Consider the following 27,877-nt stretch of genomic DNA (forward strand, 5'->3'; position numbering starts at 1 on the left):
TATATCTTTAACTTCTGAGGCAATAAACATCAGAATTCTTATTCCAAAATTTCTTAGTTCTTTTACATACAGGAATCCACAGTAAATTAAAACCAGGCCTTTTCACCTTGTGGATAACGCCATTTTTCCAAGCAATTATCCACAAGGAAGAAAACAAAAGCAACATAGATTAATATGACATACCACATCACGCCTAGCCAATTTCCTAATGGACTCCGACTTCAATCCTGGAGGAACAGATTTTCAGATTCAGCTGCATTATATAGTTAATAATACAATACTTATTCAATTAGCCAACAAATCATGGAGTTGCCAACAATATCTACACCATTAAACAGTCAATACAGAATTTTTCTTTTTTTTTTTTTTCCACAGGACAAAGCCAATACGCAATTTTAGCAGCAAGAGGAAGGAATGAAAGGGGCGAAAAGGGCATAAATCAAACAAGCCAAACAATTTACTTTCCATAAAATCAAAATCTTGATCATCCACGATAATTATTACCCATCTTCAATATAAAATGAACAACCCAGATTTTTTTTCCCATTTTCAGTTAAAAAAAAGTAACATAAATGAAATTAAAAACAGAACTCATAATAGCTTTATATTTAAAAAGTTGGGGAGGTTGGGGGTGGGGAAGGAGGGGGAAGAAGAGGAGGAGGGGAAGAAGAGGAGGAGGGGGAAAGGGGAAAAGAAACCCAATAAGAGAGGATGCGTTTCTCAAGTTCTGTTCCAGCGGCAATCGTCGATCGATAAAAGCCCAAGTTAACACCTGCAAACAGAGAGACAAATTAAATAGCAAAAGTGTTAGTTAAAGTCAAAGCACTAGTACTTTTATACCAAAAGTCTTACGATCTAGCATTGTATTTTGATGGGTGAAATTATTTTTTTTGAATAAAAATATTATTTTAAATATTATTAAAAAAATAATTTAAAAAATTTTAATTTATTATTTTATAATTAAAATAAATTTAATTTAATTTTTAATTATTTTTTAATATTTTGTAATTAATATATTTAAAAAAATAATTTTTTTTAATAATAATTTTAATAGCAATATCAATACAACCAAACTCAACCACTGTCTATAAAACAAAATATTTATTCTTATAAAAATTGAATTTTATTGTTTTCCTTTTAATAATAAAATTAAAAAAAAAATCTTATGTTCAAAAGCAAAAACGCTGGTTGCACGCTATCCAGTGTCCACCAGGCACACGTTGGCAACTTACACAGAACGGAAAAAAAAGAGATTCAGATTCCTCTTATTATTAATTAATTAATTAATGGAAAGCATAAAATTCTATTTTATTATTATCTTTTGATAGTTTTTTTTTCTTTTGAGATAAAAATCAAACAGAAAATGGAATTTTGTATATAAATTATAAAAAAAAAATCCCTGGAGAGAAAAATCAAATGCAAATTCTCAACTTTTTTTTAAAAAAAAAATAGAGGTCTTTTTGAGTAAAAGTGGGAAATTCAATATATATCTTACAGAAAACAAACAACTTTCAAAGATTTTTCGTTTTTAAAGAGGGGGGGAGGGAAATCTGCTTGGTTGGAGAGAAATCGAGAGAAAATGAAATTTCATGACTTCAAGTCCGCATAAATAGAATATCAATTTGCAAAATGAAACATTAAAAAAGAAGTCACCGAATCAAACTACTCATAGAGAGCAAAAAATTAAAACTTTTCATTTCCTTTGATACGAATACGCTACATAGGAAGCAACAGAGGACTAAAAACAAAGAAAAATGAGAAATCAGAAGCAGACCTAGAAGGGACTGATCGAGGCCGATACGAAACCGAGAGACCCGATCTGATGTGTCCAGAAAACCGCTTTTCAGTATAGTAGAAAAGCGGTTTTCCAGAGAAGGAAAGAAGAAGAAGCAGTGAAAGTAAGGTCGAGAAGGAGAAGAGGGAAACAAAAGGGTCTAATTATGGAAGGATCGGACGGGTCAGATGAGTTCCTGGTTTGAGAAGAGGAAATAGTGACCGTTGAATGTAGGGTTTAAAGACAAAAAGGGTGGGAAAGCGCCAATATTTTCGGAGTGCGTCCAGTTTTGTGCTAACCTTGCTAGGAAATTAAATTCTCTTTGTTGTTTTTTTTTTCCCTCCTTTTTCCAACATATTTAATAATGAAATATAATTAGTTTTAAAAAATAACGAAATAAAATAAAAAAAAAATTATATTTTATGTGTAACGACCTCACCGTAGGTAGTCCGTACATTTTACTGTTCCGACGACTAATGTCTGTTCGGACAGTCAGGATGTCTGTAACTACACTTAAACTATAGTGAGGAGGCATAAATTAATGAAATAAATATTAAAAAAATATAGGAAAAATTTTGAGAAATAAAATAAAATTTAGAGAATTTATTAATTGGTATAAAAAATAAAAATAATCCGATGAGCACCATGAAAGGCATTTTGGTCATTTCACCCCTAGAGGTGAATTTTGACTTAAATGTCAAATTAAAATTTGGAAATAGAATAATTAACATAAATTAATTTTATGAATTTGAATTTGAAAAATGAGAAGAGAAAGAAGAAGAAAAGAAAAGAAAAGAAAAGGAAAGAAAAGAAAAGAAAGGAAATAGATTTATGAAATTTAAAAACAATAATTATAGAATATATATATATATAAGACACAAGAGACAAAAATTCACCAACCACAAGTCTTCTTCATTTCCTCTTCTCTCTCTCCTTGCCGTCTCCATGTTCTCTCCCCTCCACCATTTTTGCTCAAGCTTTGAGCTTGAGTTTCTCTTCATTTATCCACCAAAACCCATGGTCCCCTTCATTAAAAATTTAGCCCACATCATAAGGAAGCTCTAGGTACCCATAGGGAGAAGGAAAGTTGAAGTTTTGGGAAAATTTTCAAGTTGGGTCACAAGAGGTTAGTGCTTTTCTCCCTTCCTTCTTCTTTTAATACTTGAAAGTGACTTGAGATAAGTGAAAATTTCAAGAAATTAACAAGAAATTCATGAACCCATGATGTCCCCAAATTTTGGCAGCCATGAAATGTATTGGGCTTTATTTCAAATAATGTAAATGAGTTTAGAGATGATGATTGATATGATTATATGTATGAGAAGTGAAAAGGGATTGAATTGATTGAGTTTGAAACTTGGAAATTAGGGTTTGTGTACATGACTTGGAGATTTTGTGTAAATGCTTGAAATTTGACCTAATTGGGATGAGATTGTTGCTTATAGAAGTGTATTGCATGCAAATTGAAGTAAGGAAGTTGGAGGAGATTGAGTTTTGGAAGTGTCAATTTTCTGCAGGTTGTGTTTGTTGAGGGCAGTGTACATTTTAGGCCATAAATAAAATTGTGTGAACCCAATTGGTATGAGGCCAATTGGAGGTGAAACTAGACCCAAAATAGCCCATTTTCCATGAAGAAACCATGCCCAAATTCTGTCCAAAACTTGAGCTAAATACTGCCCAAATTCGGATTTCCCTGCACCCAACCCGGAAAATGACCAAATGAACAGTACGTGTTCATTTGGTCATAACTCTCTCTATACTGGTCCAAATGACCTAAAATTTTACCCATGAAAAGTTTAGACATAGGGCTACACTTTTCATGAAGACCACTTAACCCCGTTTTGCCTTTAACAAATTCAAATTGTTAGCATAATTTGGGTCACTGAAACTGCCAACCCAGAAAATGACCAAATGAACAGTACGTGTTCATTTGGTCATAACTCTCTCTATACTGGTCCAAATGACCTAAAATTTCATCAATGGAAAGTTTAGACATAGGGCTACACTTTTCATGAAGACCACTTAACCCAGTTTTGCCTTTAACCAAATCAAATTGTTAGCACAAGTTGAGTCACTAAAACTGCCAACCCAGAAATTGTCCAAAATATTGTTCCTTTGGTATGCTTGACCAGTTTTGGCAAAAATGCCATAACTTGGTGTCCAAAGCTGCAAATTGAGTGAAACTAGTGCCAAAAGTTTTATAAGACATAGCACAACAATTTTTATGTTTTGACCAAGCTCTAGAAACCATTGCATCCTAGGGAAAATATTAGCCAAAGTTAGGAATTGAAATCTAGAAAATGTTAAGTTGAACCCAGAATGCCATTTGATACCTGTGTGTTCATTTGGCCATAACTCCCACTAGGAAATTCCATTTGAGATGTGCCAATATGATCTAGAAACATGATACTTAGGGCTACAACATTGATTTAGACACCTTTGCCAAATTCTAAGTTTAAAGACCCTAAAAAGAGGGTCAAACATACTGCCCTGAAGTTGGTTATTGCCCTTATAGGACTGAGAGTCCAGGTTAATACACTGACTATAACTCACTATACCAAGCTTGAAAAATTATGAAATTGTACCTGGGAGTCCCTAAGACATAGAGGATCATATCTTGTGAAGGAACCTAAGTCTAAAAATGACCATAAAATGATCAAATGACTGGTCAAAGTTTATTAACCAGGAATTATAAATTCTGGACAGCTTAGAGACAAAGGGACCAGTTATGGTATTTTGACCATAACTTGAGTTCTATAACTCCAAATTCAGTGATTCAAAAATTGAAATTCAAGTTTAAACATAGAGGAGAAATTGTTATGAAGGAAGTGTGACTAAATAGACATCCTAACCTAGTCAAATTCCTAGATAAAGATAACACATCATCATGAACCTAAAGAAAGGTTCATGGGAAAAATGCTATATATGATAATTAAAATACTCATAAGGAAAATTAAATATTAAAAATGATATGAATATGTAAATTGGGACTAATGTCCTATTAATATGAAATTAATGGTACTAATGAACAGTGCTAGAAAATAGTAACAGTGAATAGTGCTAAATTAATTAAAAATGTTTAATTGCCCATAGTATACCTAGACTTATTTATTTAGTTTGGATAAATTGGTATACCAATTAGGGACTATAGATAGCAGTACTGCCTACCGAGAAAATCATGAACTGACAATATATGTCTGGTATGATTATTCTACAGGCTATATGCCTACTTACTGGCCATTGTGCCTACTTTATTTCTGGCGTTACAAGCTCGACAATGGTCTCATGCCCGACAGCTGGCCTCGTGCCTGACAGATGTATACAGGGTAGACATATGGCTGTCTAACCCGTATACTCCCGTGTATCCAACTTTTATAATTTGTTATAGGTTTCTTGGGCATTGATAATAATTAATTAATACTGAATATACAATAAGTAAACAGAAAAGATCCCAATAATTTTAATTGTTTCCAAAGTGTAATAAAAAAATGTAAAAGACCCAGAATTTATGATTTGTAAATATTAATTCAATTGTTTAATTATTGTTATTATAAATTATGCACCACTAAGCATTATGCTTAGCGCGTTGGTTTTCCATCGCGTAGGTATCAAGATCGTGAGCGCTACAGTAGTATTTGGACAGAGTTCCAACCAGATCTGCCACCGATCAGAGTCACCTCACCAGTCTTTTGTATTTTGGTAGGGCCCATGTGTAGACTAGTATTTTGGTTCATTATGTCTAGTCATGATGTATTTTATTTTGGACTTGAAATGAAAACTTATAATTTATTATCTATGAATTTCCATATGAATGCAATAGATGACACTTCATTTTGAGATCTCATAAATAGTTGTGAATGATATGATAAAAGAGAATATGATATGGAAATATGTGAGATGACTATGAATATGTTAACAGGTGATAGTGGAACCCGCCAGATACTAATAAAACAGAGGAGGATCTGTTCGGGTCTCCACAAAAATAAGATAAAAAAAAAAATTTCTACACTTAAATTACCTGATTTAAAGGACATTAAAATTTACAATAGACATGACAAGACAAGATAGGAAGCTCCAGCACCGAATGTGGCACTTCTTGCTCGGCTATACAATAGACGGGTAAGAGGCGTTACATTTTGGGTATATTTTGGCTAGTTACTGATTCAAATCAGATTGATTTTGAGTTGAAATCGACAATTCAAGATTTAATAAGGTAATAAAATTAATTTTGATTTGATTCTAATTCTAGTTTCAAGTTCGAAAATATTTTAATTCACATTGCACCTTATAAAATTATTTTTTTTTTAATTTGATTTCAATAAGATTAAAATTATCTACTAGAACCATCAATTTCAATTTTATAAATAGAGAAAAAAATTAAAATCCGTCACTATAAATTATAATCAGTTTGATTTTGATTCAAACCCTTAAATTATTAATTTAAGCCAATTTCACATTTCAATATCGATATAATTCAAGACTTATATATATATATGTATATGTATATTCATGATTGTAACAATATATTATTAGTATTATTTTTAATATATTGTTAATTATATAAAATATAATTAATATTTATTTAATAATATACCCATTAAATCTCAGTTGAAATAAGAATAGATTTAGTATGGGGGCAAGGGGGCACTGCTCTCAATTTTCCTTTTAAAATATAATTTTTATATAAAATATTAATATTATCCTATATTTAAAGATATTAATTTGCCCTACATTTAAAGATGTGTCATATAATTTCTTTTGTTAAATAATTTTCTCTTATTCCATTAAAGTTTGGATGATTCTATTAATTGAAATAAATTTATTAGTTTTCTTAGGAAAAATAAATTTATTAATTGAATATATATACAAGTGAAAATGAGTATTTTTTATGTTTATATATTACCCCTATTAAAAAGAATTTATAAATTCATTATTGATTTAACTTCGGTTAAATCTTAATTTTTAATATTTTTTTTGGGAAATTTAAAAAACACGCTTAGAGCAATTTAAAGCTAACCTTTTTATTTTATATTTATTTTTATTATTTTTATATAGATTAAATTTTTAATCTTTTAAATTTTTTAATGAAAATTTCATAATAAAAAATAAAAATATAATAATATAACAAAAATATTAATTAAAGATATGAAATCATTTAAAATTGGTTTAATCATATGTTTATTTTTATCATTTTTAATATTATATTATATTTTTTTAATATATTAAAAGAATATATAGAATATAATATTATATTTTCATATTAAAAAGCATAATATATTTGAATATTATTTTTATTTATTAATATTAATATTATTCTTAAAAATAATATTTTTTAAAGAAAAAAAAAGAATTAATATGATAGAGAATGTCATGCAGTAATACTATGAAAAAGAATATCGCATGTCAGCTCTTGGAAACATCTATTTTAATATATGGATTCAGTGTTTAATTAATAAAATAAAAATAGGGTTTTTGAGTTTAAATTTATTTTTCTAATTACTTTAAAAAATTATTATATGGGATGCTTTAGATCTGCATTGGCTCCACATATTTAGAAATGATTTTTCTTGAATCTATAACGTAGGGTATATGATGAAATTTACTTATTAAATATATAAATCTCACGTACTTATATTTTAGTTTCAAAGTGAATCGAGTTTACATATTATTAATGCCATCACTTCATATCTATAAACATTGATTATAACATGAAGGGGGGACAAAATGTAGAGGAGGGGCAAAAAATGAAGTAATGTAAAGCAATCAAATATAGCATTTGTATAGAGAAGAGTATATAATACAAAAAGCATTCATGATCCCTTTAATAAAAGATTGCAAGCTCTCCACCTAAGGAGGACACTCCTTAAAAAGAAGGTAACCCACAAATTATTCCTATATCTATATGCCTAATTCTATGCCCAAGAATTATAAAGAAAAAAATTATTCTTTGCACATTAATAAAAAAAAAAAAAAAAGCTATAACAAAAATCAAGCCAATTTAAAGGCAGCATTAAAATTCAAAGGGAAAAAGAAAATTATTCAAGCTTAAACTAAAAGATCTTGTTTGGATTTTGCAAGGATTTTCTCATTTTCCCCATTTTCCAATTGTTGGGAAACAATAGAAGATGATGAAGAATGGTAATTTGGAGAGTTACGAGGAAACTCAGAGAGCATTTGAACTAATTCTCTCATTGTAGGACGTTCAATGCTATTTTCTTGGCAACACAACATTGCAATGAAAAATAGATGCATTGCTTCATCTTTAGGCACCATTGTTAGTCTTGGATCAACAATGCGCATCACATCTTCTCTCCGATTATTCGTTACTCTTTTGCTCCATTGTACAATATCCACCCCTTCGTCGAAATCACCCACCGGTCGTCGTCCTGTTAGCAGCTCCAAGAGAACAACTCCAAAACTATACACATCACTCTTCTCGTCCACCTTCAATGTGTATGCATATTCTGCAATATGAACAAAATTTAGTCATGACATAGCTAAACCATGGGATGAGGCCCATAAGACCACCACAATCCAAGCCCAAACACAACCCAATTTGCAGCATCTTCATCTTGGGATTAAGGAAAGTACCCCCAAAAAAAATCATAGATATTAGGTCAAAGGACAAAGACAAAAACAGATGCCCAACTGGCCAAGAAAGCTCAAAGCAGCCAAAGAAGACTGGTCGGTGGGAAGAAGAAGAAGAAGAAAAATACGCTTTGCACGTTAGACCAAAATCAGCTATTACACAAAAGATTAGTGTTGTAAATAGGTGTGCATGCATATATGTGTCGGTTAGCTTTCACTAATCTCAATGTGCTGTTACGTTAGAATCATTATCAGACTGAAAATAAGCAACAATGTGTCAGATTTGGACCTCCAAGATTGCTAGATCAGAGTTTTTCGTGGGTCCCAACAAAGTGCTTCGGCTCTTTTGTTTCTGTGTGATGTTGTGCTGTGAATTCCAATAAAACCTATGCGCCTGTCTCCCTTTGGCACAAATCACGGGTGGTTTTTCTGCTGTCACTTTTTTTTTTTTAATTTAAGAGTTTGAAGTCGAGATCCTATAGTTTCTCAATGACTTCAGTTTCACTGAGGTAACACTATTGCGTACAGTACCACTTATAAGGGATCAAAAGTCAGCTATACGTGGCTTGCAACTGTTCTTACCTTGGGAATATCAGATGGTTGCTATTCATCTTGAGTTCTTGAAATATTCAGACAATTTTGACATTACAAGAAAAATTTACTACACACAAAACAACTAACTGAACTAACAAGGTCACTATCAATCATCAATCATCTACAGTCTCACTGCACAAAATCAGAAAGCAAGCATTAGTAATGTATGTAAAAATGTGATGCAGTGGTTAAAAACTGGCTTGGTGATATCATTTAATTGCAAATATAGTGAAGTAATGAACTTACCGGGTGCTATGTAGCCATAAGACCCTGCAATTGCTGACATACATTCTAATGCTCCCCCATCAATAAGGAATTTTGCTAATCCGAAATCTGCAACATGTGCTTCGAAGCTCGAATTTAACAGAATATTGTTGGATTTTACATCTCGATGAACGATCAATGGTGAACAATCATGGTGGAGGTAGCATAGGCCTTTAGCAAATTTCAATGGCGATTTTGTACCTCAAATTCCAAACCAAGAAAGAACCCTTTTTGCCATGTAAGGCTTCTCCTAGGCTTCCATTTCTCATGTACTCATAAACCAACAAGTTGGTTTCTTTGTTGGAGCAGAAAGCAAGCAATCTAACGATGTTTCGATGCCTAATGCTGCCTAGTGTTTGAATTTCTGCTCTAAAGCCATGGTCATGGCTATTGGTGCCAAAACCAAGTAGTTTTTTAACTGCAATTTCAACCACATTTGGCATTTTCCCATGGTATACAATCCCAGCTCCTCCTCTACCAATTACGTGTCCATCTTTTACACATTCCAGGATGTCTGTGTGATGAATTCTAGCTTTTGGAAAGTGTCATCTTCCAAGAATCTGAAATGTTTTTCTTGAAAGACTTGGCCTTTATTATGGCGAGCTTGCAAATATCGAGAGAGCATATCGCAAGCCTAAAGCGAAGATGAGCTTGAAATCACTAGGGCTTTTCTGGTGTGTTTGTGATGGTGGCGAAATCGCAAGGATTGTTAAGTAGAGGACCACAGAGTTGAGGATTTCTGCAAAAGAGGAGGCATTAAAGAGGGAGAACTGACCAATTCTAGGACCTTTCGGAGAAATCATTGAAAGAGAAATCAAGAATAAGTGAGGCTTTTCATGGAACCAATGGATTTTGGTATTGTTTGGTTCAAGTGGTTTCTTGACAAGTTCAAGTAATTCAAGATATGGATGTTGGATATCTCTAGTGGGACTGAACTGCAGAGGTTGTTCTGGCTCATGTTAAGGAAAGTGAGATGGAAACAGCTTTCCTATTTCAGGTGGAATTGGACACGAAAGTGAATTTCTGCTAAGATCAAGCATTAGTACTTGCTGGAGTTCTCCTATGGAAGTTGGAATTGGACCGAGAATTGAGTTCCACCGAGGTAAGGATTTGAAGGGAAGAGAAATTTGAAAGCGAAAATGGCAGAGGACCCGAGAGGAGATTGTTTGACAAATTGAGTTGGCCTAATTTAATGGTTTAGATGAACTATTACCATTCTCGGATAAATTCCCGACAGACATTATTCGCAACTCTGCTAAATTCAACCGAGGCAAGTAAATGAAACCATTTGGAATGCTTCCATTCAAGTAGCTCTGCCCCAACCTCACTCTAGTGAGACTATAACATGTCCCTAAACCTTCCGGGATTGGACCAAACAGAAATTCTTCAAGAGAATGAGAATCCTCAACGATTAGAGGATCACAAGTCTTACGGATTGTACCGGTGAGCTTATTTGAGGACAAATCAAGAATGTGAAGCTTCCCATTTTGGCCAAGTTTTGAGGAATCTCACCGGTGAAATTGTTCATCCACAACCCCAGCGTTTCCAAATTAGGCAATTCGCGACATAGTCCGGAATGGAACCGTGTAGTCTATTCAAGAAGAGATTGAAGAGCTTCATTGCTTGAGATTGATGAACTCAAATGGGATTTCACCAGTGAGTGCATTGTTGGAGAGGTCAAGATTCACCAAGTTGGTCAGTTGCCTAACTCCTTTGGAATAGAACTCAAAAATGATTGGCATGCAAATATAGAGTATCAAGCGACTCCTGGTTTCCAAGCTCCTCGAAACTAGACCATCTAGTCCACGAACCGTGAATTCATGATGGGCTACAAAGGAATGAAAAGAAAATATTTCTTGATATTGCATGTTTCTTCAAAGGGGAAAATGAAGATTGTGTTGAGAGAAAATTAGAAGCATTTAGTTTCTATCCAAAAAGTGGAATACCTCATCTAATTAAGAAGTCTCTCATATCTATTTCATCTGTCAATCATATTCATGTGCATGACTTGCTAGAGCAAATGGGCAAGGATATTGTTATTCAAGAATGCGAACAGCCTGGAGGACGCAGCAGGTTGTGGAATTATGAAGATGTTAATCATGTATTGATAATAGAAACAGTAAGGACCAAATTAATCAGATGAAGCTTCTTTCACGATCATATTTAAATTTGTATGAATTGTAGCTCTTATGAACAATTAAGTATTAATGAATAATCCCTTTTGATGTAATTTTATTAGGGAACTGAAAAAGTTGAAGGCATATTGCTTGTTTTGCCTTGGAGTTATTATTTGGAGCTATGTTCCACGGCCTTCATAAAGATGTGCAATCTTATATTCCTCAAACTCGAAGTCTGTAATAAGTCTTTAAGTGAGCAAGTGCTCCTTCTTAATGACTTTGAATTTCTTCCACAAAAGCTAAGATATCTTTCTTCATGTAGATATCCTTTGAAATCTTTGTCATTAAATTTTCGCCCAAAGAATCTTGTAGAACCTCACTTGCATCGAAGCAATCTCATACAACTATTGAATGGAGATAAGGCATAGTTCATAAATTTTAGCTACATTTTATAAAGTTAATTTGTACCTTTTAATTAATTGATATTTTTATATTTTATTACAGCTTCTTGGAAATTTGAAATTAATGGACCTCAAAGACTCTAATGAGCTGATCGAGATTCTGGACCTGTCTAGTATTGCCCCAAATCTTGAGTTTTTATATTTGAATGAATGTTGGAGTTTGGTTGAAATTCCCTCTCTTCAAAGATTGTTTAGAGATTCCTTATAATATAAGGATTCTAACTTTAGATGGAACTGCAATAAAACAATTGCCCTCATCAATTGAGCATCTGTCTCAACTTTTTAAATTGTCCTTGAATAAGTGTATATAGCTCGAGAGTCTTCCAAGCAGCATTGGCAATTTCAAACATCTCAAAGAGCTTTATCTCTATGAATGTTCAAGCCTCATGACTCTTCTAAGCAGCATAGGCAAGTTGAAATGTCTTAAAGAACTTTGTCTTGATGAATGATCAAATTTAACAAGTCTTCCAGAAAGCATTAAACAATTTTCGAAGTTGAAACAACTTGATTTTAGAGATTGCAAGAGTCATAAATGTTTACCAAAGCTTCCATCATGCTTAGAATACTTACATGCATCAAAATGCACCTCTTCAGAATATGTTGGAACAAAATAAATGCAGAAGAATAAATAATAGAAGAAAAAAAAACTCTCTGTATAACTCCATTGACTCAAATACTGATTAATTGTGCTATTTACATAGCATTAAAGTCTAACTAAATAAAATAAAGTCTCATCTAAATCTCGACCACTAGTCAAGATTAAATTACTACTTTAAAATTGAAATGCATCAACCTTAAATACTATTATCTCCAAAATCTTATAGGATACTAATGGATCGGAATCAACCATGTTTGAATTAGGTTCTAATATTATGTCCCTTAATTCAAACATAGACTCAAAACAATTTATTTTTTTATTGTGTTTCAAGCATTTCTCTCGAAAAGATAGGTTAATATGTTGTAGCACTTCTCTCTAGCTGACAATTTTGTGTGTTGGAGCACTTCTTTCCAACTGATAATTTTGGTACACTTCTAACCAATTTCATATTATTGATCATCTTGAGCACTTCTCTCCAATCTCTTCATTATTAATGCACTTCTAGACCTTTTTATGTTTTTTTCATCAAAACTTTTCTTGGAGTACTTCTCTCCAACAACCCATGATAAACTTGTGTCTAAAGATTTATCTCATGTGCCCATAGGATCATTGAGGCTCTGATACCACTGTTGGAACAAAAACAAATGCAAAAGAATAAAGAATAGAAAGTGATACATGCATTTTGCATAGTCATTTACGTTTAATTTCATGACCATTTTATTTGATTGTTAGTCACTTTTAGCCAATTTTATTAGTTATTTAGTTAGTTTTTCATGATTGTCAATTTTTGGATTAATTTGTAATTTTACTTTATTTTGTAGGAAAAATGGTGTTTTTGAGGGACTAAAAAAAGAAATTATGCCAATGAGGAGTGATTCCTACAGCCAAAGATGTCAAAAACAAGTTTGAAAGTTACAGTATGCATTGGCCAAATTGCGCATAACTTGTCGCATAAGTTGTGCAGTTCTGCACAAGGAGAAGAAGTAATTTTTTCTATTCCTGCCGAAATCTGCATAAGTCACTGCATGACTTATGCAGACTTACTCCTTGCTTATGCAGCTTCACATAGAAGGCCCAAAAACCTGCCGAAAACTACATAAGGGACTGCATAACTTATGCAGACCACTTATGCAGTTTTATAGAGTCTTCATAATGAGCTAACAGAAGATTTCCACATGAAAAATACAACTCAAACACACCATTTTAGGGCTACTTGTCAGCAAAAGATATAAATAGGCCCTTATCTCATTTTGGAAAGGGAAGAGGAGTTAAAAAAGGGAGCAGCAGCAGGGGAAGAGTCATAAAACAGAGAGCAAAACGTCACCTCTCCATTTCTAGACCAGATTTAGAGTTTTCTTCCCTTCTTCCCTATTTCCTGTTATACTCAATTCATATAGGCATTTTAGGGTAGTTTTGCATCCATTTTGCCCTCATATTTTAGTATATTTTATGTTTTTAGCTTTATTTTATCTTATTTGTTAATTTTAGATACTTTATATTTGATTTTCATAATTTTTGTTGTTTTGATAGGATTTTGTGGCAAAATCGAAGATCAATGAGTGCAATAGGAAATAATTTGAAGAGATTTGAAGTTCTTTAAGCATGGAGGAAAGTTGAAGAAATCAAGCCTTGAAAGAGCAAACTAGCCGAAATTTGCTTGAGACTTTGCTTAAGGTCATGCTTAGGGTAAAGCGGCAGTACTTAAGGAGCAGCACAAGTCAAGCACCAGCAGAAGAGTCCATTCTACTCTAAGTCTGTCGAGATTTACTGAAGGTCTGCTTAACCTTAGCGACAGTCGACCAGAGGCTAAAATTTGCTAAGAAGTCGCTTAGGTTAAGTGAACCCTGCGTAATGCCCAGAACGTGAATAGTGCTGCTGACTTGGATAATTTTACACCTCATTTCCTATCCACTCCTTATCTTTTATTACTTTTAGGGCAACTTTTAGGGACCATATAAATTCATCATTTCTTTATTTTTGCCACAAGAGGAAGGGAAAAGAAAAAAAAAAGGAAAGAAAAATAGAATAGAGAAAAGGGAGGAGACACCATTTTCTTTTGGGGAGGAGCTACTGCACCAGTTTTGGAGCTCCAGAAACCAGAGACTTTGGTTCTTCCACAGGTTTTCTATTTGTCCTCTTATCATGTTTTCCTTTACTTTTCCATCAATATTTCTTGTAAATACCATCATGAGTGAGTAATTTCTTTAGATTTCAGAGTTGGGAAATATGTCTTAGATTAATTTGTGGATTTGGACTGGGTATTTCCTTATTTTATATGAATATGAGTTTTGATTCCTTCCTTGTGTGCTTGATTTACTTGCCTAATGTTGGTACCCATTGGGTATTGTGTTAATCTTTGATTGAAGGACCGAAAGGTGAAAGTCATTGATGGGTAATCATGGATTGGAACTTAAAATTATCTAGATTTAGAAATAAACTTGTAACGGCCCGGTCCACTAGTGATATTGTCCGCTTTGGACCGAAGCCCTCACGGTTTTAAAACGCGTCACTATGAGTTACGAACCATCAACTTATAAATCCAGCATCTCTCCCGTGTTTTGTCGATGTGGGATTTGCCTAGGGTGTTACAATCCACCCCCCTTATGGGACTCAGCGTCCTCGCTGAGGTTTGCCCCACCATCGTTCAAGGTTGCACGCGGAGCGGCTCTGATACCACAAATGTAACGATCGGCCCACTAGTGATATTGTCCGCTCTGGGCCAAAGCCCTCACGGTTTTAAAACGCGTCATTAGGGGTTACGAACTGTCAACTTATGAACCCAGCATCTCTCCCGTGTTTTGCCGATGTGGGATTTGCCTAGGGTGTTACAATCAACCCCCCTTATGGGACTCAGCGTCCTCGCTGAGCTTTGCCCCACCATCGTTCAAGGTTGCACGCGGAGCGGCTCTGATACCACTAAATGTAATGGCCCGGCCCACTAGTGATATTGTCCGCTCTGGCCCGAAACCCTCACGGTTTTAAAACGCGTGACTAAGGATTACAAACCATCAACTTATAAACCCAGCATCTCTCCCGTATTTTGTCGATGTGGGATTTGCCTAGGGTGTTACAATCCACCCCCCTTATGGGACTCAGCGTCCTTGCTGAGGTTTGCCCCACCATCGTTCAAGGTTGCACGCGGAGTGGCTCTGATACCACAAATGTAATGGCCCGGTCCACTAGTGATATTGTCCGCTTTGGACCGAAGCCCTCACGGTTTTAAAACGCGTCACTATGAGTTACGAACCATCAACTTATAAATCCAGCATCTCTCCCGTGTTTTGTCGATGTGGGATTTGCCTAGGGTGTTACAATCAACCCCCCTTATGGGACTCAGCGTCCTCGCTGAGCTTTGCCCCACCATCGTTCAAGGTTGCACGCGGAGCGGCTCTGATACCACTAAATGTAATGGCCCGGCCCACTAGTGATATTGTCCGCTCTGGCCCGAAACCCTCACGGTTTTAAAACGCGTGACTAAGGATTACAAACCATCAACTTATAAACCCAGCATCTCTCCCGTATTTTGTCGATGTGGGATTTGCCTAGGGTGTTACAATCCACCCCCCTTATGGGACTCAGCGTCCTCGCTGAGGTTTGCCCCACCATCATTCAAGGTTGCACGCGGAGCGGCTCTGATACCACAAATGTAACGGCCCGGTCCACTAGTGATATTGTCCGCTTTGGACCGAAGCCCTCACGGTTTTAAAACGCGTCACTATGAGTTACGAACCATCAACTTATAAATCCAGCATCTCTGTGGGATTTGCCTAGGGTGTTACAAAACTAGGACTTTAAGAGGAATTAATTATTGGTTATAAAACTTAATGGGTTTTAAAGTAATCAAATACATACGAAAGTAGGTTTGGTTATTTTAGAATACACTTTGATTTGCTTGAAAAAGATATCAAAGGGATTTAGAATCAATTTCCTTCAAACTCTATTTTTCCCTAAAAATTGGAATACCCAAGACAAATCCCAATTAATTTATGCATAAACCCCCAACTCTGGAATCACTTTTACCATAATTAGACTTTCGTTTAAATTACCCATTGTTAATTTTAGTTTAATTGCGAACTAGAATTAGAATTTATTTGTTTGCTCTTTACCCATTTCAATTAGATTAATCAATTTACCTTGCTCATTTACATTTACCATTTATTCATTAATCATTAGCCCAAATAATTGCTTCATTCATAGTTTAGTAATCAAACAGCAAATCCTCGTGGGAACGATACTTGATTCATCACTTTATTACTTGAGACGACCCGTATACTTGCGGATTTTCGTACATCAAGTTTTTTATTTATTCTTAGGATTTGATTTTTGTTTGATATTAAACAATTGTTTGTTTGGTTAATTTGGGCATTTTATTTTATTTCTTTTTACCATTTTACTTTGAGAATTTATTTATTTTTGTTTTTCAGGTGCTTTATTTTATGAGAAGGACAAAAAGTGAAGAAATCAACTTATTCTTTGACCCAGAAATAGAGAAGACAGCAAAAGCTTTAAGAGCAGAATCTAAGAGGAGAAAAGCTGAAATTAAAGCTCAACAACAACAAGAAAGAGCACAAGAGCAAGAGCAATTACAAGAAGAAATGGCCAACAACAACAACAATAACAACCGCTCTGTGAAAGATCATGCCTATCCTAACATTGGAGATTTCATGCCAAGTATCACAAGACCAAGGGTAGAAGCTAATAATTTTGAACTGAAGCCTGCACTCTGTCAGATGGTGCAACAATCACAATTTGGAGGAAATCCAAGTGAAAGTCCACATGTGCATCTAGCACACTTTCTTGAGATCAGCGATATGTTGAAGATAAATGGAGTTTCTGATGATGCAATTCGACTCAGATTATTTCCTTTTTCTCTGAAGGACCGAGCTAGAGAGTGGTTACATTCTTTGCCACCGGGTTCTATCACAACATGGGATAAACTTTCTCAAGCATTTTTAGCTCAATATTTTCCACCAAGCAAGACAGCTAAGCTGAGAAATGAGCTGACTTCTTTTAAACCTAGAGATGATGAGAGCTTGTATGAAGCATGGGAGAGGTACAAGGATTTGCAAAGGAGATGTCCACATCATGGGATTCCTAAGTGGATGCTTGTTCAACACTTTTACAATGGAGTTTCACCAGCCATTAGAAGTACGATTGATGCATCTTTTGGAGGTGACCTTATGGAGAAATCTGAAGATGAAGCTTTTACGCTCTTGATAAAATTGCTTATAACAACTACCAATGGAGTTGTGAGAGGAATGAGATCAAGAAACCAGCTGGTATGTTTGAGCTTGATGCCATGAATATGATTAAAGCTAAGTTTGATGCTTTGACAAGGAAAATGGACAAGCTAAGCATGAAAGTAGATTCTTCAGCCGGAGGTTCTAGTAATTCAGTAGAAGTTGGAGCTGCAAATGTCAATTGTGCGTGATTTTTCTACACTTAATCAAGATTTTTCAAGTGAGCAAGTGGATTATGTGGGGAACTACAATCAAATACCAGGTGGTAACTCATTTTCTGCAACTTATGATCCAGCATGGAGAAACCACCCCAATTTCTCTTGGGGAGGTAGACAAGGGCAAAATCAGAATTTTCAGCAACCTTCTGGATATCAACAAAATCAGAATTTTCAGCAGAATAGAGGCCCCCCTCCTGGAATTTCTAAACCTCAAAATGCACCTGCTCCACCTCTACCACAACAAGCACAACTAGACAAGACAGCTAGATTGGAATCTATGATTGAAACTCTACTTGTGAGCCACCAAAGTCAACAAGAAATGATTTCTCAATTAGCATCTAAAGTAGATCAAATGGCAACACACAATAAGATGTTAGAGAATCAAATAGCTCAACAAGCTAGCTCTTCCAGTAACAAAGCATTTGGGAAGCTCCCTAGCCAGCCAGAAAATTCAAGGGAGCATTGCAAGGCTATTACATTGAGAAGTGGAAAAATATTGGAAAATGGAGATAAAAAAATTGAAGAGAAAGTTGAAGAAGAGAAAAACAGAGAAGGAGATGAACAAACTGAAGCTGAAGTTAGAATTGAAGCTGAGAAAGAAAATTCAATGGAAGAAAAAGGAAGTAAGGAGAGGGAGAGCAAAGAAGAAGAACCTAAATATGTTGCACCTAAAGCCTACATGCCACCTTTACCATTCCCACAAAGATTTCAGAAAGCAAAATTGGATAAACAATTTGGGAAGTTCTTGGAGGTATTGAAGTCTTTGCATGTGACTATTCCTTTCACTGATGCTTTAGCACAAATGCCTTCATATGCTAAATTTTTGAAGGAGATTTTATCTAACAAGAAGAAATTGGAGGAATTTGAGACTGTAGCTCTCACGGAAGAAAGCAGTGCTATTTTGCAAAATAAGCTTCCACCCAAACTGAAAGATCCTGGAAGTTTCTCCATACCATGTCACATTGGGGATATCAGTATAGATAAGGCTTTATGTGATCTTGGAGCCAGTGTTAGTCTGATGCCATTGTCTATCTATGAGAAAGTGAAGATTGGAGAAATGAAGCCTACTACCATATCACTACAGTTAGCAGATAGGTCTATTAAATTTCCAATTGGGGTGATTGAGAATGTTCCTCTGAAAGTTGGAAAATTTTTCATACCAGTGTATTTTGTGGTATTGGAAATGGAGGAGGATGTACACATTCCTATTATTCTTGGTAGACCTTTCCTTGCTACTGCTGGAGCTGTGATTGATGTAAAAAATGGGAGGCTTACATTATAATTTGGGTAAGATAAATTTGAATTTAATTTGTTTCAAGCAATGAAAAAGAAAGATGATTCAAACTCATGCTTGAGAGTTGATGTGATAGATGAAGAGGTTAGAGAAGTGCTTAAAAAGCAACATCCTAAAGATCCTTTAAAAGCTTGTTTGGTTCATAACATCAAAAAATGGGATGAGATTGAAGAAGCTGCAGAATATGCTACAATTTTGGAAGGAAACCCACCTTTGCCTATGGCTGATATTAAAAAGATTGGGAACTTGAAGCAAGAAACAACTTCATCATCAAAGCTTGAAAAAGGTGAAGCACCGAAGGTAGAGTTGAAACCTCTTCCAACAAATCTCAGGTATGCTTTTCTAGGTCAAAATTCTACATATCCTGTGATTGTTAGTGCTAAATTGACTGATTGTGAAGTTGAAAAATTATTGAGAGTTCTTAGGAAGCATAGAAGAATAATTGGTTATACCATTGATGATATTAAAGGAATACATCCTTCTGTGTGCATGCATAGAATTTTGTTGGAAAATGACCATAAAGCCTCTCGAGAATCACAAAGGAGATTGAATCCAAATATGAAAGAGGTTGTGAAAAAGGAGATCTTGAAATTGCTTGATGCAGGTATTATTTACCACTTTACTGACAATTGGGTAAGTCCGATCCATGTTGTACCTAAGAAAGGGGCATCACGGTAGTGAAAAATGAAAATGATGAACTAATACCTACAAGGATCAGAATGGATGGAGAATGTGTATAGACTATAGGAAATTGAATAATGCAACCAGAAAGGACCATTTTCCATTACCATTTATAGATCAAATGCTTGAGAGACTAACTCATCATTCTTATTTTTGCTATTTGGATGGCTATTCAGGGTTCTTTCAGATCCCTATTCACCCAGATGATCAGGATAAAACTACCTTCACATGTCCTTATGGTACCTTTGCATATCGAAGGATGCCATTTGGACTATGTAATGCCCCTGCTACATTTCAAAGATGTATGATGTCCATATTTTCTGACATGATTGAAGGTATTATGGAAGTGTTCATGGATGATTTTTCTGTGTATGGTAAATCTTTTGATGAATGCTTATCTAACTTGTCTAAGATTTTGCAGAGATGTGAAGAGTTCAATTTAGTTATGAATTGGGAAAAGTGCCATTTTATGGTACAAGAAGGAATTGTTTTGGGACGTCTTGTGTCAAATAGGGGTATTGAGGTGGATAAATCAAAGGTAGAAATTATTGAGAAAATGCCACCCCCAACATCTGTGAAGGGAGTGAGGAGTTTCTTGGGGCATGCTGGATTTTACAGGAGATTCATCAAGGATTTCTCTAAGATTTCTAAACCTCTTACCAATTTATTGAGTAAAGATGTGGAATTTAATTTTGATACTAATTGTATGAATGCTTTTTGCAGGATAAAGGAAGCTTTGATATCTGCTCCTATTATGCAGCCACCCGATTGGTCATTACCTTTTGAGTTAATGTGCGATGCTAGTGATTATGCCATTGGGGCTGTTTTGGGACAAAGGAGAGATAAGAAGGTGTATGCAATATACTATGCAAGTAGGACCTTGGATGATACTCAAATAAATTACTCTACTACAGAGAAAGAGTTTTTGGCAGTAGTATTTGCAGTGGACAAATTCAGGTCCTATCTTGTGGGGTCAAAGGTAATAGTGTACACGGATCATGCAGCTATCAAGTATCTCCTTCAGAAAAAGAGGCTAAACCTAGATGATAAGGTGGGTGCTACTCCTTCAAGAGTTTGACTTGGAAATTAAAGATAAGAAAGGAGTAGAAAATGTGGTAGCGGATCATCTATCTAGATTGAGGCAAGAACAAGGAGATAATTTGGGAAAAGAGCCCCCAATAGATGATTATTTTCCTGATGAGCAACTATTAGTAATCATGAATGCACAAGTCCCTTGGTATGCAGATTTTGTGAACTATCTAGTGTGTGGAATCCTTCCACCTGATCTAACATGGCAGCAAAAGAAGAAGTTTCTTTTTGATGTGAAGGATTATGATTGGGAGGAGCCATTTTTGTTCAAGAGATGTGGAGATGGGCTAATTAGAAGATGTTTAGCTGATGAGGAGATAGGGAATGTTATTAAAGATTGCCATTCTTCACTTTATGGGGGTCATATGAGTGTGACAAAGACTGCAGAAAAAGTTCTTCAAGTAGGGTTCTTTTGGCCACACATGTTTAAGGATGTGAGGAAGTCTGTAAATGCATGTGATAGGTGTCAAAGGATGGGTAATATCTCAAAGAGAGATGAAATGCCCCTCCAAAATATATTGGAAGTGGAACTATTTGATGTGTGGGGCATTGATTTCATGGGACCTTTTCCATCATCCTTGGGACACAAATACATTTTAGTTGGAGTAGATTATGTGAGCAAATGGGTTGAAGCTATACCATCTCCAACTAATGATGTTAGAGTTGTGATTAAATTCCTTAAAAAGTTCATTTTTACAAGATTTGGAACTCCACGTGCTATTATAAGTGATGGAGGTTCTCATTTTTGCAACCATCAATTTGAAAGATTATTACAAAAATATGGAGTGAAGCATAAGATTGCAACACCCTACCATCCACAAACTAGTGGTCAAGTGGAGATCTCCAATAGAGAGCTGAAAAGAATTCTTGAGAAAACAGTGAATAGTTCAAGGAAAGATTGGTCACTAAAGTTAGATGATGCTCTTTGGGCCTATAGAACAGCTTTTAAAACTCCTATTGGCACCACCCCATTTAGATTGGTTTATGGGAAAGCTTGTCATTTACCTTTGGAGTTGGAGCATAGAGCATATTGGGCCATAAGGACACTGAATTTTGACTTAAAAACTGCAGGAGAAAAAAGAATGCTGCAACTAAATGAACTTGAGGAACTTAGATTGGATGCTTATGAAAACGCCAAGCTTTACAAGGAAAGAACTAAGAGATGGCATGATAAGCATATTAGGAGGAAAGAATTTTAGGAAGGTGATGTTGTTCTTCTATACAACTCTAGGTTAAGGTTATTTCCAGGAAAATTAAAGTCAAGATGGTCAGGGCCTTACACTGTTATAAAAGTATACCCCTATGGAGCTGTTGAGATAGGCAATGAAACCTCAGGGACTTTTAAAGTTAATGGGCAGAGATTAAAGCATTATATTGTTGGAGAACCCACACAAAAGGTTGTAGAGGTTTCATGGCTTAGTTCTCCAATCAGGGATACTTAGGTGAATTGGAGTGGAAGGTCAAGCTTAAGACCTTAAACAAGCGCTTCTTGGGAGGCAACCCAAGCGTATCCTTTTATAGTTCATTAATTTTCCATTTCATTTCATTTTCAGTTTTCACCCTCATTAATCTCAAAAGTGACATTTGTTTATCTTTTGTAGGTCATTCATGAAGATGGGGCAAATTAACACTTGTAGCAAAAAGAAAGAATTGAAGGGGGCAAGTATAAGCAAAATTCTGCAATTTATCCAGTACCTGTGAACAGTAACACCTTTAAACCTGTGCTAAATTGCTGATATTGCAATCTACTTGATAGCACATGTTTGATTTTGTGTTTTGTGTAAATTCTGTGAAATGCAACTTAGATGAGGATCAATTTTGATATTTAGGACTGATGTGAGCTTTATTGAAGTGCAAAAATAATGTTTGTTGAGTTTCACCTTTTAGTGTATATATAATTTTGTAGTCTGATAGGAATTTGCATGTTTTTGTTTGAATTGCTGCTAGTTTTTGTAATCTGCAGATTTTGGTTACTGTTTATGCTACTGTTCATGCTGCTTAAAAGGTCAATTTCTATGTCTTTTCTGCAATTTTTGATTGATTGGAACTTGTCTCAAATGCTGCTGAAAATGTGCTTTTGGTATAAGTTTAGAAAGAAGACCATTTCATTAAGTGTGCAAAAAGGTAATCACAATTAGTGCCTTAATTGAAAAATGCTTGCATGAGCTAAATGAAAATATATTGTGTTTGATGAGTGCTAAGAGATGATGAACTTAAATCCCTCAATTTTATGGTGTTTGTGTGTATTTGGTAATTGCTGAGGGTCATAATAGAATTCCATAGCTTTTGGACTGTTTTTGGTAAGCAAAACCACAATTTTTCCCAAAACCTGCCGAAACTTGCTGATGACATTGCTTGTCAAGCAGAGTCTTAAGCAAATTCTGCTGAACCTTATGCTTAACCCCAAGCATGGCCCATATTACCACAAGTCTGCCCCACAATTTAAAATAGCCCAAAATGTCCGCCAATTTTCCAAAAGCCTCGCCCACACTCCCGATAAACCTCGTCGATTCCTTTCCCACGCCATTTTTTCCGGCAATCTTTACGGGAAGCCGAAAGGTTTCTTTCTTTTCATTAAAATGGTAAGAATTAAAATGTGGTCTACCCACAAACCCAAACTCAGTAGATTTCGACATTCTGTCAAATCAAAAATGGGTATTCCATCCTCATTGCCCACAAACACTAACCCCAGCCCCAGTCCGCCGCTCCCTCAGTCACCGCCACCACAAACGCCGCTATTACCTCAATCGCCACCACCTCAGTCACCGCCACCACAAACGCCGCCATTACCTCAATCGCCACCACCTCAGTCACCACCACTACCCCCAAGCCAAATACCACCTCTCATTCCGCCAACTCCCCTCTCGCCGCAAACTGAACCGCAAAATGAAACACCAATTCTCGACACCCATTCCCCAGAACCAGTGCCTGAGCCTGCGCCTACTCAAACGAAAACCAAAGGCAAAACTAAAAGGGTTGTAGGTAGACCCAAGGAAACCCCTGTCGGAAAACGAAAATGAGTACCCTCTGTTCCTTTCGACCTAAATTCTCCACCTCAGCCATCCTCTGAACCGATCGACAAAAGGACTGAGTCTTCCTGCAAACTCCGGCACGATGGTCCAAACACCAGAACCTCTGTCTCCCTTACACTCTCCAGCACCTGCGTCATCTGCCGATAATATAGAGGAGGTAATTTCTCCATAACCTTGGGCTTTTAGGGATATGGATATGAAAAATGCCTATGAGAAATTAGTTTTTAAACCTATTTTGGCAAACAAGTATATGGATGAGCAGATTTTGAAAGAATTAGGCATTTATGACTCTGTATTTGCTATTTGGATGCTGTTAGCTGGACTGATTTTGCTAAAATTAGGGAACCAGTGTACAAGGATTTGACCCTGGAATTTTTGAGTTCCTTAAGGCTGAATTTCAAACCAACAGTGCCTGAACATAAAGATGTGATATATTTTCGATGTGCTGGAATTGATAGGGAGTTAGACATGGATGCTATGAATGCAATTTTTGGTTTTCAGGATTCGGGGTATAAAAATATTGAGTGGCAGCAAACTGTTTATGACCCTGTTCAATTCTGGAAGGATATTGCACCTTTTGGGGGTTATTATAGACAGAGGACTGCAAAAGCCTCTAGGATAGTTGATCATGTATTGAAATACCTCCATAGGTTCATTTCTTACACTGTTTTAGGAAGGGGACACAGTAACAGTATTGTGGGTGCTGGTGACTTGTTTCTCTTGTGGTGCATGAAGGAGAGAAAACAAGTAAGCACAGCCCATTTCATAGCTACTCATTGGCACCAAATTGTCACGAAGCATACTAAAGGTAGTATAGTTTTTGGGGGGTATATAACTGCTATAGCAAACTCATTTAGCTTTGATGCTAGCCTATATAAATTCTGCCAGTTTCTGGGGAATCATATATAGACAGCACAATGTTGCTGCATATGGATGTTTGTGAGAAAATAGGCCATACCTATACTGCATTACTGACATCCACGATACCACCGGTACTACAGACCCCACTACCTTTGCACCAGAGAACCACAACCAACCGGTACCCCACGGTTTTGTGAGACATTTTATCTCTCTTAAGATCCTTGGAATCCAGAATAGCAAGTTTTACTGTCCAACCATCTGTTCCCTCACCTGACACCACAGAAATCCTTGCTACCTTAAAGAGTTTAGAAATCAAAATTGAAACCATGGGTCAGCAGCAGGTTAACCAAAAGAAGAAGCTAGAAAAGAAACTTAAAAAGAGATTTTTATCTTTTAAAAAGAAACAGAAGCAACATCAACTTCAAATGTTGGAGCTTTACAACAAACTGGCCCAATCCTACAACAATTTATATCATTGGGGCCAAGCCATGTTTCAAGAAATGAAAGACCTCACAAAAAATTTGGAAACTGCTTCTGAAGCTTCGGATCACAATGAACCTACTGCAGAACACAGGCGGATCTCGACGCGACAGCAAAGCCTTGACAGCAGAGCTTGATCAGTAGCAATAGTTCTAATTTCTGTTTTAGGTTTATTTTGTAATCTGTTTATTTTAATTTTCAAACTTTGGTAATAGTTGTAATACTTTGGTAATTAGTTTTTATGATTATACTTGCACTTCTTTCCTTTACTTTACTTTATTTTATTTTATTTTATTTTCTGCTCTGCATATAGTTACTCTGTGAATGCTTTTTGGTTTAATTTTTTATCTAAATGTTAGATTTTATATTTTTACACTTTTTCATATTCCTGCACATTACTTTTGCACTTTATCTTTTCTTCAATCCTAATTTTGTTGATATTGATGAGTTGCACAAATTTTCTTTGAGACTGCATATGTTTAACATCATTTTGAGGTAACGGCTTACCCTTCTACTATTTATGCTTATGGTATGTTGCCAGTGCTTATGCCAATGCTTATGCTTTCACTTTACCCTACGCAACAGGTTAAGCAACATCTTAAGCAGTGTAAATTCATACATTTGGGATACCTTTTGTAACACCCTAGGCAAATCCCACATCGGCAAAACACGGGAGAGATGCTGGGTTTATAAGTAGGTGGTTCGTAACTCCTAGTGACGCGTTTTAAAACCGTGAGGGCTTCAGCCCAGAGCGGACAATATCACTAGTGGGCCGGGCCATTACATTTGTGGTATCAGAGCCGCTCCGCGTGCAACCTTGAACGATGGTGGGGCAAACCTCAGTGAGGACGCTGAGTCCCATAAGGGGGGTGGATTGTAACACCCTAGGCAAATCCCACATCGACAAAACACGGGAGAGATGCTGGGTTCATAAGTTGACAGTTCGTAACCCCTATTGACGCGTTTTAAAACCGTGAGGGCTTCAGCCCAGAGCGGACAATATCACTAGTGGGCCGGGCCATTACATTTGTGGTAATATCACTAGTGGGCCGGGCCATTACATTTGTGGTAATGGCCCGGCCCACTAGTGATATTGTCCGCTCTGGGCCGAAGCCCTCATGGTTTTAAAACGCGTCACTAGGAGTTACGAACCACCAACTTATGAACCCAGCATCTCTCCCGTGTTTTACCGATGTGGGATTTGCCTAGGGTGTTACAATCCACCCCCCTTATGGGACTCAGCGTCCTCGCTGAGGTTTGCCCGACCATCGCTCAAGGTTGCACGCGGAGCGGCTCTGATACCACAAATGTAATGGCTCGGCCCACTAGTGATATTGTCCGCTCTGGACCGAAACCCTCACGGTTTTAAAACGCGTCATTAGGGGTTACAAACCACCAACTTATAAACCCAGCATCTCTCCCGTGTTTTGCCGATGTGGGATTTGCCTAGGGTGTTACACCTTTTCACTTTTTTCTCTCTAAAGCTTCATTGTTAATATCATTTTGAGCTAATTGAAATACTTGAGCTTATATTAATTAAATCCCCAATTGTATATATTTCATTAATTGATTAGTTCACACAATTTTGCCCATCTTTGCATTCATTTTAAACATTGAGGACAATGTTTCATTTGAGTTTGGGGGTGAGGGCAAAATTTTTGCAAAATTTTCTTTAAAATTTTCTTTCATTCATTTATTGCATTTCATTCATCCATATATAGATAATCCATACACTTATACATATACCACACACATGTCTATACTCATACACATACATTTGCATATAGTTTTCATATAGATTACACTTAGTTTTAATTTGATTTATGCATTCATTTTAGGATCATGCATATCATAAAAATAAAATTTTACCTTGTCCTTAGAGGATTGAGAATTGCTTTAAAGAGCAATTGAGCTTACTTTTAGAAGGGTTTGATGGATTGAAAGTTCTAGATAGGTGCAAAGTTATTAGATTCTTGCTTTAGTTTATATCTTCTTAGCCAAGGGCCACCCAATCAATTGCATTGACTTTGAGTGCTTAGAAAAAACTCTAGGGTGAGAAGTAGCTAATTGATGTCTCACCAATCTTAGAACAATCTTTCTAAACCTTTCAAGGCGAAATCATAGCATGCACTTGAAAAAGAAATGATCTAGGCATTATTTGAATTTTAAATCCATATTTTAGCCTTAGCCAACCTCACTTAAAAATTTCCCTTTGGAACCAATTTGAGCCTATATTTATCCCTCTTATTCCTTTGGAACCCACATTAATGCCTAGCCATAAACCCAAACACTTACCTACCCTCCATGAGAATAATTCTTTGAGTGATAGATACACTTTTCAAAAAAAAAAAAATAATAATAATAATAATAATTAGTTGGGAGAAGTGACTAAAAAAAAAAAAAAAAAGCTAGCAAATTCAATTATGGTATGTAAATTAATTCACCACCCAAGTACACAAAGAAATGAGTTTGGGGGTGAATTGAAAGGGACAATTATAATTGAAAGTCAATGTTATTTATGTAGTCCCTCTAAAAGCTTCAACATTATATGCTAGCATTGGTGAATAGTTGTAAAGTTCCTTCCCC

At 35.7% G+C, this 27,877-nt stretch overlaps 1 protein-coding gene and 1 non-coding gene across 2 annotated transcripts in view; one reads left to right on the plus strand and one right to left on the minus strand.

Annotated features, from left to right (window-relative positions):
• LOC131173386 (disease resistance protein RPV1-like) overlaps nt 1–27,877 on the plus strand; it is a 49,465-nt gene that overhangs the window by 10,772 nt on the left and 10,816 nt on the right. The window lies entirely within an intron of this gene.
• On the minus strand, nt 17,382–17,488 carry LOC131173729 (small nucleolar RNA R71). Its single transcript, XR_009144043.1, has one exon. It is a non-coding gene; the product is annotated as a small nucleolar RNA R71 (small nucleolar RNA).

Source organism: Hevea brasiliensis, chromosome 14 (assembly GCF_030052815.1).
Source record: "Hevea brasiliensis isolate MT/VB/25A 57/8 chromosome 14, ASM3005281v1, whole genome shotgun sequence".
Lineage (NCBI taxonomy): Eukaryota > Viridiplantae > Streptophyta > Magnoliopsida > Malpighiales > Euphorbiaceae > Hevea > Hevea brasiliensis.